Raw genomic sequence first — 12,724 nt, forward strand, 5'->3', positions numbered from 1 at the left:
CTGGGGCTGAGGGTTGCCTCGGTATTCCGACAGGCCGGCAATCCTGTCATGGAAGACTTTTGCCAAGGAGGGAGTGTCCTGCTCATCCCCGTCTGTGTCCTGCTGGTCATTTGCCCCCGGAGGAGTGACTCCAGTCACCTTTGGAGGTACTTCCGTGCTGGGGGTTTGCACCTGCACCGATGCTACTGGAGCCACAGGAACGGGCTGCTGCGGAGGTGTAACTGGAGGCGCGAGCATGGGCTGTGTTGCCGTGGGCTGCGCAGGCAAGGCCGGGGGCAACATGTCCTTAATAATGTCGTGGTGCAGTGGTGAATATGCCAGCTACCTTCCCAGCCCTTGTCCGTAAATGGGGTCACTGTACCTGGAACCCTAGATGTTGGGGTATGATGTGGTCCTCCCCTGCCTGCGTGACATCCCGCCTTTGCTGATCGGGAGTGGCAGCCATTTTGTCTCGAGCCACCGTCTTTTTGTCCATGCCTTGAGCATGGGGACCTGTAGCCGGTGTGTTCCCAGGTTCGACCTGCATGCATGTCTGCACCGGCTCTGCCCCGCCCTGCACTTCAAGTGTACACCCGGTAGGCTGTGCACCCTCGTCCTTCTGGCTGGTAGTGCTGGCCGTGCGTATAGGTGCCCACTCGAGTAAGGAGCCGGTATCAAGGCAAAGCTCCTCGGGATACGTCCCGGTTATAGTAGAGTTCAGAGGCCCTTCGGTGCGGGACCGGGAGACCCTTTGGACCCCTCGGCTGTGAGGCCAATAGCTGTGTGAGACTTGGTGCTCCTTGAGCTGGTGCGAGGGCCGGTGTTGTATGGTATCCTGCATCCCCATGTCAGCTTGTGGGAGGCAGTGTTCGGCAATCTTCGGAGTCACGCTCACCCAGTAGCCCGCCCTCAGAGCTACCAGGTGGGCGTTGTTTCAGGGCCTTCACTCTGTCATGGTAAGCCGAATATCATACTGTATGGTATAATATACAGAACATATTTATGCCATTAATATTGTGACCCCGAGGTAGAGGGGGGACTTGGCAGACTGCCAGGTCTTAACCACCCTTTAGCTTGAGGGCGGCCCTAACATTTGCGGGAGGTAGGAGCACCACGGAGGATTTTACTGCTTTGGTGCCCCTCCTTCCACCTCAAATCTTCCTTGACCTTCACTAGTGCTCACCTGTCTGCGATTGCTAAATCTCGCGGGCATTGCTAAACATGTAAGGCAACATATTCAGGCTCAGCTATGAGTCAGCACACATAAGAGACAATCTCAATATGCATGATAGACACTGTCGCCCCTGATTTATGGCGGCTATGCAGCGAGGAAGCAGCACCACGAGGGACGTTAGCAGACTGCACTATACCAGGCGAGAACAATGATGAGCGCAGGTTGAAGCGCAGCTCTGGAGACTGTGGTTGCGTTGCGCGTCACAGCCATGGCAACCAGGGACAATAACGTAATGTGGTTCACAGTACAATCAGTCAATCGGTTCACTTGGAGCCCTAGTAATCATGGGAAAAATGCCCAGGGGGTGAATAGTAAGGATGTGATTTGAATTTCAACAGCAATGCTTTGCAAACTAGCATTTGCATCTTGAATGGAATGTCCCACACAAAGATGGTGACTGGAGTCGTGTGCCGCTCCTATGGCAACCATTTATGCCAGACAGAGACGAGCAGCGTGTCTTGGTGACGAGCTGCTCGATTCCTCTGTCGGACGTGGTTGTTCAGGTGAGTGATCGCATAATTTACTGAAACATGGATACTTAGAGCTGTGGTTTCTCCTTCTACACTCTATGAAATAGAACTGAATCAGTTCTCAAGATGACGAGCGTGCGCTTGTCTAGGGGTGCAACTATTAAGACGCCATTTAGGCACATGCCACGGACAATGTTCGCCATCACTGAGCAAACCACTCACCCTATACAATTCCATTTACCCAAATCTACACTATTCCTGTGTGGATTCGATTACACCAAAATTTAGTTACAGACCTGAGCGAATTATGTGTTTAGCCAGATGCAACAGGATGTACCTTTCAGACATGACCTGAATACCCTGTACATTTCTCCTTTGCCCTTAACCGCCTTCATTGGGAATCACAGCCTGACATTACTACATTACCCGGGGAGAGGAGTCGATCTTCCTACCGGGTAAGTAGACCAGACAGTACATGTATTGTTCTAGTATGAGACTCTGGCTATAGTCTTTTCTGCGAGATTGGACACTTATAATCAGTGTTATGTTGTATTTACCATACAGGTAGGAGCCAGTGTTCTCTACTTGCCCCGAAATCAAGGTTAGTGAATTTCCACTCATATGCAAGTTTATCGTTAAGTCTCCTAGATGCTATAGAGGTCTAATTAGTTTTATCTTCATCCTTTTTAGGAATCTAAATTGAACATTTTTGAAACTAAAACACGCCCTGCCCTGAAGATGGATTTTGAACAATCCGAAACGCGCCGGCACACTTGACTTTAGAGGAGTGTCTTTAGGAAGTTCTGAGCAGAACGAATGATACTGCCCAGAAGTACAAACACACAATTGTGGTTACTTAATCACACATGAATCCCTTCATTACGCTTACGTTTATGAGTTGTATTACATGCATGCTTTTGTATACCTTACGGTTTATTTGAGCACTCTCTCAGCTCAACTGTTTCACTGTTTTTGAACTGTTTTTGAATTGTACAAATTTATATTTTTGTTGAATCTGTATCCCATACTGTATATAAAACAGTGTGGTGCAAATTGAGATTTGTCACTGTAAAAATACTTGATCTGTCTAAAACCTGCCTTCTCTCAGCCTGGTGGTTCTTGACTGTTGACAAGCAGACTGACAGAGTTTTATATACATTGTTTATTAATTGAATACTAATAAAGTAATAAGAAACTAAGTCCTCTGAAACAAATCCACAAAACCCAACACTGTAGGTTTAATGCTTCCCGCAGGAAGTGGATTGAGCCTATTAGGTGGGAAACAATGTTTGGGACTTGGTCCTTTTAGGAGTGCAGCATAGGGCTACCGGCTGGCAACGTCCAGTGTGTGAGTGTCTTGTATTATAATATACAGCTTCCCATGTTGGGGGTTTTTGAATACTGTGCAAAGTTACATATTGCACACTACAGTGGGAGAGTGATATGGGGTGTGCACTAACATGGCTTTCCCCACAGCAGTATCTCGGAGCTACCTAGCATTCGCTCAGTTGTACATTTGCGCATAGACTCGTCAGCATGTTATTATTTTAAATGGTATAATAGTATACAGACTGCAGTCAAAATAAGAAAGTTTGTACTCTGACAGCAGATGGGGCGCTTAAATATTTTTTACGGCATAATTAACCTTTCTATATTTGATTCCAACATCAAAACACGAGCAAGCACTGCAGAAGCCTCTCTTAAGGATAAAGGGGGAGGTGGGCTGTAGCATCGTTGTATGTCACGGGGCTGTTAGTCACACAACTCTGTCATAATGTAGGGGGTGCACGGTAGGTTTCCCTTCAGCATATGTTATTTGGAAGGGCAGTCATCAGTATTTTACGTAATTTTTGTTAAGCTCCCTGGTCACCCCCAGCTTGACAAACTGTGCACACGATCACACACTGCTACAATTGACTGGTACAGGCTGCAGTATGTCATGGATACAACACCATTGGGTTAATGAGGATACAGCCCCCTCCCTGAAATTTTGGGCTGTTTGTGGGGGTGCAAGATATCATGGCCTGAACGCACCTATGGTGATTTCGCTTCCCCTGCCTCCCTGGGTTTAACTCACACTAACAAAAGTGGTCATCCTGTTTTATGCTTAATCTGGTCCCAACCGAAGTAGATGTACCATCTAGCCCCTCCTTGCACACCCCATACCTTTTGATTGTGGGGGGTGCACGATATCATGGCCTGATTGCACCTATGGTAATTCGCATCCCCTGCCTTCCTGTGGTTAATTTACACTGACACAAGTGGTCATCCTGTTTTGTGTTTACTCTGGTCCTAACCAATGTAGAGGCATCATCTAGCCCCTCCCGTAACACCCCCATACCTTTTGATTGTGGGGGGGGGGTGCAATATATCATGGCCTGAATGCACCTATGGTAATTCGCATCCCCTATCTCCCTGGGGTTAACTCACACTAACACAACTGGTCATCTTGTTTTATGTTTAATCTGGTCCCAATCAATGTATGAGCACCATCTAACCCCTCCCGGAACACCCCCATATCTTTTAATTGTGGGGGATTCAACATATCATGGCCTGAACACACCTATGGATTTGCATCACCTGCCTCCCTGGGGTTAGCTCACACTAGCACAACTGGTCATCCAGTTTTATGTTTAATCTGGTCCCAACCAATTTAAAGGTGCAGTCTAGTACTAGGACACCCCCATGATTTTTGATTGTGGGGGGGGGTGAGGGGGGCAAGATAATGGCCTGAACACACCTATGATAATTTGCATCCCCTGCCTTCATTTGGTTAATTTACACTGACATAAGTGGTCATCCTGTTTTGTGTTTACTCTGGTCCTAACCAATGTAGAGGCATCATCTAGCCCCTCCCGTAACACCCCCATACCTTTTGATTGTGGGGGGTGCAATATATCATGGCCTGAATGCACCTATGGTCATTTGCATCCCCTACCTCTCTGGGGTTAACTCACACTAACGCAAGTGGTCATCCTGTTTTATGTTTAATCTGGTCCCAACCAATGTAGATGCACAATCTAACCCCTCCCTGGACACCCCCATGCCTTTTGACTGGTGGGGGGTGCAAGATATCATGGCCTGAGCACACCTATGGTAATTTGCATCCCCTACCTCTGTGGGGTTAACTCACACTAACACAACTGGTCATCCTGTTTTATGTTTAATCTGGTCCCAACCAACATTAGAGGCACCATCTAACCCGTCCCTGGACACCCCCATGCCTTTTGATTGTGGGGGGTGCAAGATATCATGGCCTGAACACACCTATGGTAATTCACATCCCCTACCCACGTGGGGTTAACTCACACTAGCACAAGTGGTCCTCTTGTTTTATGTTTAATCTGGTCCCAATCAATGTAGATGCACCATCTACCCCTCCCGGAACACCCCTATACCTTTTGATTGTAGGGGTGCAAGATGTCATGGTCTGAACACACCAATGGTAAATTGCATCCCCTGCCTTACTGTGGTTAATTTATACTGACACAAGTGGTCATCCTGTTTTGTGTTTACTCTGTTCCTAACCAATGTAGAGGCATCATCTAGCCCCTCCCGGAACACCCCCATACCTTTTGATTGTGGTGCGTGCAAGACATCATGGCCTGAATGCACCTATGGTAATTCGCATCCCCTGCCTTCCTGTGGTTAATTTACACTGACACGCGTGGTCATCCTGTTTTGTGTTTACTCTGGTCCCAACCAATGTAGATGCACCATCTAACCCCTGTCTGGACACCCCCATACCTTTTGATTGTGGGGGTGCAAGATATCATGGCCTGAACGCACCTATGGTAATTTGCATCCCCTATTTCTCTTGGGGTAATTCACACTAAAACAAGTGGTCTTCCTGTCTTATATTTTCTCAGGTCCCTACCAATGTATCAGCACCATTTAACCCCTCCCTGGACACCCCCATACCTTTTGATTGTCGGGGATGCAATATATCATGGCCTGAAAGCAACTATGGTAGTTTGCATCCCCTGCCTTCCTGTGGTTAATTTACACTGACATGCGTGGTCATCCTGTTTTATGTTTACTCTGGTCCCAACCAATGTAGAGGCACCATCTATCTCCTCCCGGGGCACCCCCATACCTTTTCATTGTGTGGGTGCATGATATCATGGCTTGAAAGCACCTATGGTAAATTTGCATCCCCTGTTTCTCTGGGGGTAATTTGCAGTAACAAAAGCACTAATCTGGTAATATATGTATCCTCGTCCCCCCAAACCGATGTATCCTCCATCATCTTTGTAGACACCCCAAAACCATTTGATCAGTGAAGTGCACAGATGGTGAAACCGAGTGCTGAAGTATTTTGGATGACTTGGATAGGGGCACAGTCTGTGTGGGAGTAGTACCCAGTGGCGAGAGTGGAGCTGCGATTGTGAGTATATGTGAGATTGAGTGGTAATGTACTGGTGTGCAGGAGGTAGAAGAGCGGTAGGGGGAAGAGTGTAGATGTCGAAGGAGAGCAAAGAGAGTGGAAGTGAGAGGTGAGTGGTGGAGAGAGGGTGTAGTTAGTGGTAGAGCGGGCAAGGTAGATGCAGGAGTTGTATAGGTTACGTTTAAAGGATTGAAGGAGGGGAGTGTGAGAGATAAAAGGGTGAGGCATATGAGAAGATCAGAGGGACAGAGGAGAGAGGTGGGAGGAGACAGGAAAAAGACAGGAGGGGGAGAGAATGGTGGCTGTCGGTAGTCAGAGAAGGTGGCAGAGTATTGCGGCAAGAGGTCAGAGAGTAGAAGACAAAATAAGAGATTAAGGAGGTATAAAATCATGGAATGGAGTGAAAGAGAGTGAGAGAGTAAGACTACCCAGTTCTATTTTTATATACAATTAATTTCTGCACCATTAAGCCCTTTCCTGCATCCCCTGCTCTTTTTTACGCTACAAGCGATCATTGCTCCATACACATGTATGATAATCTGCATCTCCTGATAAAAAAGGGTACCCACTTATACAGAAGGGTTGCCTCTTTTCTATTTATTTGATTGGTCTGATATATATATATCAACTCATATGCCAAATTTAGCCCCTATTATACAACCTCATCTGGAATTATTTATATTGTTATCCAGAAAACTCCACCTCCTCTCGATTCCTCCTTGACCAGCACCTCCTTTTCATTTGAAATATTTATCACTGAAGGCTCTCAATTCATGTTACCGTAGATCAGTGGTATTAAAACTGCGGGGCACGCCTCATGCCAAGGGGGGCGCGCACCCACAGCCTGAAAAGGAATAAACAAAAAACGGGATACATTACAAAAAGATCACGCTATTGCTTCATCAAGCAGCAGCCTGATCCACGGCCCTGTCCTTAGTGCGACAGGGGCCACGCCTTTTGTGCGGCCTCAGGCTCCATTAAGAGCCGATGTAGGAAGATAAAACAAAAAAGCACACACCTTCTTTTGCCGTGATGACCAGTCATGGCGGCAAAAGAAGATGTGTACTTTTTCTTTCGTCTTCATGGAAAGGCTCCTAATGGGGCCTGGGCCACACAAAGACCCGGCCTGTGTCGCACTAAGGACAGGGGCCGGGCGTTTGTGTGGCCTCGGGCTCCATTAAGAGTCTATTTATGAAGATAAAAGAAAAAGCACATGCCTTCTTTTGCCGCGATGACTGGTCATCACAGCAAAAGAAGGTATGTTCTTTTATTCTTAATGGAAATCCAAAACATTGTACGCGCCTAAAAAGTATGCCACTTGTTTGTTCACAGCCGTTCTGGTGACCTCCTACTCAATGTCAGGGCAGTTTCTAGCCAAATTGGTGCCCAGGGCGAAACATCAGAATGCGGCCACGCCCACCACCCCGAATTCCACACATCACTCAAAAACGACACCTCTGTTGTGTGACAAAACCGCTCCTTGATATGAATAAATAATTGCTATATAAATTGTTTGTTTCATTACATTGCAATTCAAGTAATTTACAGAAGAATTCTAATGTGAGTACTAGACTAACCATATGAATTATTTTCTGATAGAAGGTTATCATTCCAAGATTGGCAGTATGGTACACTCTTATTGAACTCTTTCAAAATACCTCTTTGAGAGTGGGAAAGGGGACACATAGCACCAATGAGGATTCCTGTATGCTTTGCATTAAATCAGAGCATTTCAGCACTATACCAGTGATCAGAGAGCACTACATTTGTTAAACAAGTCTGATTAAAGGATTGTATGTGTGAATCTCTAAATTCATGACGGATGCGTGCCTTGGTGCTCACATCACGGTTCATAATACTCACCCTAACAATAAAATGTTAGGAACCATGAACCATGCATGCTCTTTTGGACAGCTTACGTTTTTGGAAGCAAGTATAAAATGGCTGCAACATCAGCCACTCAAATGTGGTACAATGGCTCTTTTGCTTCTTGTTTCTGAAGAATTTTAGAGGAGCTAGTGCTGGGTCTCAGTGTGGGCATGCCCAACCCCAATACAGAAACAACTTTAGGGAATTATATCTACAGACAGGGCAGGATACCGCACAAGAGAGACCCAATAAACAATGCACAGAAAGGATTGTACCACTTTCAAACTTTAGCCTGACCAGTAATAAGCTGATGAAGCGATTTAAAAAGAAACGTCATGGTAGAGGGTCCACAGTTCCTCAGCTGATACTTCCTCAATATTATGCAAGCCTCAGGGGTTATTTTGGCAAAAAAGAGCAGGCCCATGCTTTATCTAACAGAGCTGGCATTAGCATCTCTTATTAGTGCTGCCCTGCAGCTAGTGAAAATCATGGCGTGGCAGTGTAGAAAGGGCATTTGGCCTACTGGATTTACAATGTGAGGCAACTTCTTTGTTTGGTTTATGTGTTTAAATGTGGGCACAGTATGTCATCAGAGCCACATAAACAAAACGTTCCAGTGTGCTTGTGTATGGACATCACGCATTCTGCAGCCATCTCTATAAATAAAAATAAACACCAGCACAAAGGGGTGGGGTAGGGGGTCCCGAACAATTTATTTTTTGCTCAGTGGGGCCTTGGCAGAAAAAGTTTGAAGACCACTGCCGTAGATGTTCCCAAATACCATTTCCCCGAATGGGAAATCTTTAAAGTTTTTATTCTTCAAATTTGGTAGGGTAAGTGGTTAATTTAAAAAAGATAGATGGGGGTGGGGTAAGGGTATAGAATAAGGTAGAGGGGAAGTGGGGGGGCTACAGGGGGTCTCCCCCCGCATATAAAAAAAATGCAAAGAAAAAATAATTCTAAGATTTCTCCATTAGGAGAAATCTATTTGGTGAAAACACATACATCCCTCCATTCATACTCAATATAATTTTCTTCTATCATATAACATAGCAGTGAACCTCTCTATTTCAAAGATTCTCCGGAAGTGCCTGGAAGTGCTGTTGGCCTGCGGCTGTGTTCGGACTCTTGTGCAGCATTAAAGGACTTGCTTGTGTTTTCACAGTGAACTCGCCGTCTGTGAGAGGAAGCCTCCTGCTGCTCCGGCTGCCGAAACACAGAGGACTTGATTCATTCACCTCAAGGACTGCCTACTCTAGGGACTGCCTCCACGGACTGGGAACTCCCTCCCCCTCCTCCCCACCCTCCTCCTGGACAGCCTACATTGCGGAACGGGTTAGCGCACCCGTGCGCACCCCACAAGTGTCTGGAAATGCTGTTGGGATTGCGCCTGTGTTCGGACTCTTGTGCTGCTTTAAAGGACTTGCTTGTGTTTTCACTGTGATATCGCCGGCTGTGAGAGGAAGCCTCCTGCTGCTCCGGCTGCCGCAACACAGAGGACTTGATTCATTCACCTCAAGTAATTCCTTTTAGTGTTTCACTTTGGGTACGTCCCTGGACTTGTTTGCTGATCCTGTTGCCGACTTTTGGGACCTTACTTTTCTTTTCTTTTCTTTTCTTTTCTTTTCTTTTCTTGCATTATGCCTTTTCTTCTGAGGTTACTATGTAACTGTGTTACTTACACAGAAAGAATACTGAGGTGTCTCTTTTCTCTTTTGCCTACTCTATGGACTGCCCACTCTAGGGACTTTCTCCACGGACTGGGAACTCCCTCCCCCTCCTCCCCACCCTCCTCCTGGACAGCCTACATTACGGCACGGGTTAGCGGACCCACGCGCGCACCCTGGAAGTGCCTGGAGGGGCTGTTGGGCTGTTAGGTTGTGAGGGCGGGAGAGTCAGAGGCGAGTTCTGGCTGGTACCCTTGATACCCATGATCAAGTTGATTTCTCTTGCTGCCTTGTCCATTCTTAGAGACTGGAAATACTTGTGATGTTTATGTTGGTTGATTTAATGGCCACATATAAAGAGTGAATATGTAGAGGTGTTCTCCTAGCCATTCTTAGGGTGGTTGCTTGCCACTGAAAGTGGAATATTACGAGACTTGGGACTCTTTGCAAGTTTTACTCCTCTTTTCCAAGAACTAGACTTGCCTTCTTTTCTACTCTAGGAGTCATACTTAAGCATAATGGCAATGCTTTTGAGAAATGGTAAAGTTTGCCGGAAGGTAGTGAAGACCCCTTCACAGTTGGAGGTGGCTCCTTCTGAGATTCCTCCCTGCCTTCCTAAACAAGACACTGAGGAACCTTATGTTAATGACATTGTCTCACACTCTTTAGTAGATACGGACTCTGAGGGAGCCTGCACAGGTATTACAGGCTTGCTGTCCCAAAGGTCGGTGATGTCCTCTTCGTCGGACGAAAGGACAGATTCTCCCCCTTCCCCCAACTCCTCACCTTCCACTTTCTTCTTGGGTTTCCCTTCCTTGCTTCTTGGAGGCTTCTCCTTTTTTTTGTGCAGGTAAGGACACCCTCGATAGGATGCCACTGCGCCTCTAAAAATAGGGGCACGGGGGTATTCCACCGAGAGCGCCACTCAGGGGGAAAAAGCCAGGAGGCACAAAAAAACCCCTAGAAGGTGTCCTTCTTGTAGGATAAGCGAAGATGATAGAGTGCGCTGGAGGAAGTTCGGTATGGGAGAGCAATCCAGTTGGCAGGCACGGGTCTGGTAGACAGCAGGTCAATAAGGTACCAGGGAAAGGCAAAGGCAGTCCGGTAAGCAGGCAAGGGTCTGAAAGGCAGCAGATCAATCAGGTACAAGGGCTAGATCCAGGCAGAGGAGAGAGAGGAAACATGAAGACGAACAGGGAAGGAAGAGGAAAGAAGGCACAAGGCTAAGAAGCACAGAACGAGGGCAAGAAGAAAAAACAGAAAAGCACGGGAACAAGAGGCGAAAAATAGCCGGCGGAGTAAACACCAGTAGCGGGAGCGGCAGCAACACAGGAGGGAACCCGGAAACGTTGCAACGCATACGTGACCCGGAAGCGGAGTAATTTATACTTCCGGTCACGTTTGCGTGCAACGACTAGAACGGTGCGGGGACTGGCAGTGAGGGGAAACTCTATGGCGGACAAAAACCCCAGCGATTCCACACCCGCCGACCCTGCCGCGGCATGACGCTCGCATAAATCAGAAATCATTCAGGCAGTGGAACTATCACATATGCACTGCCAAATTCACTCTAAAATAACGGGTCCTGATTTAGACGAGGATGTCTGTCTAGCAGCTTCTTCTAGAGCTTCTCCTGACACACTAGTGTCCGTACAAACTAGTTTCCTTAGTGTATGTGAGGACCTTAATCCAACTAACTGCTATGACTATAACTTTGTAACCTAATGTGTCAATGCTGGCACCGGCTGTTAAGCTGGAATTGGGTAAGCGTACAAGACTCTCTCTCGGACCATCTACTCCGGTGAATGCCTCTAGGAATGGTATTGATAATGTTAATCTCTTTAATGCTTTCCCCTCCTCAACTGTTCCTTACGCCTATAGAGCTTTCGGTCCTAATGTTAAATTTCCCTTACCATCGGCCTCTATGTTCACACAATCACAAACGGTACCACTGTTTGATTTAAATAGAGACCCTATTTTTCCAGAACCGGTGAATTTCCCTGGAAAATCTGACAAATCTGACTATCCTTCTACTGCTCAAAAGGAATTCATTCCAATTGGTTTCTTGACTAGTTCACCGATTTCAGATAATGAAGATTTGGAAAAGTCTCTCCATGTTATTACCAGAATACTAAATCTTCTAGATAAGGGCCATGAGCTCACTCACCTCGAAGTAAGAAAGCTTAAGCGCATTTCTGTTGGCACACAATCTAAAGTCAACAGGGTGAAAGGCTTTATGCTGGGCAGGATGGGTGGGCTAGACTCCCAAGAATTTAGGGCCCCTACTCACTTTAATCTGAAATTAAAATATCAAAGTTCCCAAACTGTTGAGAAACTTTTAGACTGTTTGAGACCAAAAGATTCAAGTCAAGCATTCAAATCTTCCTCTGTGGATACAGAGCTAAGGAACAACTCTTTAAGGTCAGAGAAGGAATCAGAAAAAATACTACAAGAAATTGAGGGACTATCTCTGAAAGTATCTAACCTAGAAAAGGGTTTTGCAAGCTTCATTGCTAACATGCCATCTATGATACTCTCAGGGCTAACTATGTATGACCATGACAAGGGAATTCGTCTTCCCGACTCTCAAGATAGTCCCTCGGCTCTGACAGTTATCTTGGAAAATGAGAACAAGGGAACAGAAACAGTAATGCCAGAGTCCAGGGATTTTCTCTATCAAGGCGACAAAAACGTCTGGCTCTCAAGGCTAAAAATAGGCTTCTGTGGAAAAACCAAAAGAAAAAAGAAATTCAAAATAAAAATAAAGATGAAAATCCCCTGTTAAATGAAGATGCTCTTTCTGATCTGATCCATCTTAATGAAGAAAGCTGTGTGGCTTTGCAGCTTTGCAGCTTCAGAACACAAATTTCAGTAGTGTAATGGGGATGAACAAAAAAACCCCAAACAAAAAAACGAAAAACAAAGTTAAATAATTCCCCAAATAAAATGCAAGGGGTGAAATGATCTCTTCCCCGGACGGGGATGGGTGCCGATGTAAATCAAGTGGACACATCAGTGAATCTGGAGATGGGAGAGAATAAGGGAATAAAGCAAGCTCAGCTGTCCACATTCTATCGAGTAATTGAGAAATCGACATTGAGACACTCTGCTCCATTTG

Source organism: Ambystoma mexicanum, chromosome 3p, assembly GCF_040938575.1.
Source record: "Ambystoma mexicanum isolate Mex_15411 chromosome 3p, UKY_AmexF1_1, whole genome shotgun sequence".
NCBI lineage: Eukaryota > Metazoa > Chordata > Amphibia > Caudata > Ambystomatidae > Ambystoma > Ambystoma mexicanum.